Source organism: Colobus angolensis, unplaced genomic scaffold (genome assembly GCF_000951035.1).
Source record: "Colobus angolensis palliatus isolate OR3802 unplaced genomic scaffold, Cang.pa_1.0 Scaffold124, whole genome shotgun sequence".
NCBI lineage: Eukaryota > Metazoa > Chordata > Mammalia > Primates > Cercopithecidae > Colobus > Colobus angolensis.
The window spans coordinates 5,490,259-5,491,850 of record NW_012113586.1 but is presented as its reverse complement, the minus strand read 5'-3'; the positions used below and the strand labels follow the sequence as shown (position 1 = coordinate 5,491,850).

The following is a 1,592-nucleotide window of genomic DNA, read 5'->3' as shown; positions in this document are numbered from 1 at the left end:
TTCAATATTTTTCAATTCCAGAAGTTCTATTTTTAAGATATTTATCTCCTTGGTAAATTTCTCATTCATATCCTGAACTGATTTTTTTTTGTATTCGTTTTCAGATGTCTTCTGAATCTTACTGAGCTTCTTTAAAATCAATATTTTGATTCTTTATCTGACATTTCAAATATTTCATTTTGGTTAGAATCCATTACTAGAGAGTTAGTGTGATTTTTTGGGGGATGTGTGATAACACCCTACTTTTTCATACTTCTAATATTGTTATGCTGTTTCTTCTCATCTGAAGAAACAATCATTTCTTATTTCTTATTTTTGCATTTACTTTTATTTGGACAGGACTTTTTTTTGTTGTTGTTTTTAAGATCCGAAGTGATTTTACTTTTATTTCCTTCACTTTAAGCCAATGTTGAAATTTCACTGTGATTTCTGGGGTCAGGGCAGAAGGAAGGTGGTGTTAAGAATCATCAGGGCTGTGACTCAGTTGGCCCATGGAGGTGCAGGCAGGGTGGGCTCTCACTGGGGCAGCTAGAGGAGCACAGACTGCCTGCTGGCAGGTAGGTGATGTTCCAAGAACATGAGAGCTGGTACGCGATGTCCTCTGTGGCTTACAGCTTGTGCAGCTCAATCAAACCATCCCCTGTGGTGGTCAGTGAGTTGGCAATCAGCTTGGCTGCTTTGGAGTTGCCCTCAGCAGAGATGATGGCTGCCTTTTTCTGCTGCTCAGCCTTTTTCCACCACAAATCTGGCCCTCTCTGCTTTCTGCTGAGTCACCAGTTTGGCTTTCACCACTTCTGTGAACTCCTTCCGGAAGCTCTGATATGCCAACGACATGTTGTCCAGGATGAGCCCAAAGGTGGCTGCTCACTCCTTAAGGTCATTGCTCACCTGCCTGGAGACCAGCTGTCTCTGTGTGATTAGTTCTCCAGCATCAAAGTGAGCCACCACTGACTTGAGGATTTCTATAGTGATGGATGGCAGCACATGCTCATCATAGTCCTTTCCAGTGCTGGTATAGATGTGAGGAAGCTGGCTAGCAAAAGGCTAGAAGAAGATGTGGAGTGTGATGTTGACATTCTGTAAATCTTTGCTACCTGTGATGACTGGCACATTACATTGTTGAGATGGCAGTCAAAGGTAATTGGTTTCTACACTCATGGAATGAAAAAGTGAATTCCTTTCCCTACCACAATGTTCTGTACTCCATGGAATTGGTCAAAGGCAATAACTCTGCACCAAGCATCCACATTATATAAGGCAGAGTTCGCCACACCTCCTGCAACGGCTAATGGTGGGCCAAACTTGCTAATGAGCTCAAACACTTTGGCAGTCATGTTTCCTTGTGCTGGAGCTTCCCACACCTGCTTCCACTCTGACCTCCACAAGAATTCCCCAGCCATGGATGGAACTTTTTAATTTTTCCTTGAAGATGTGACTATAAGGTATGTTGAGTAGGGCCATTTTGCTTTGCTTCTGAGTGTGTTCAGTGGCAAAGACTGGTTACAGATAACCTTAGTGTGGTAGGTTTCTCAAATGCCAGCTGTAGTAGTTGTGTACCAGTTGAGACCACAGGCTTATGGTCTCCTGAGAAA

The 1,592-nt window shown here is 42.9% G+C and overlaps 1 pseudogene; it reads right to left on the bottom strand.

The window, feature by feature from the left end:
- Positions 1-608: 608 nt before the first annotated feature.
- Positions 609-1,158, bottom strand: LOC105505309 (annotated as a pseudogene).
- Between the last annotated feature and the right edge of the window lie 434 nt (positions 1,159-1,592).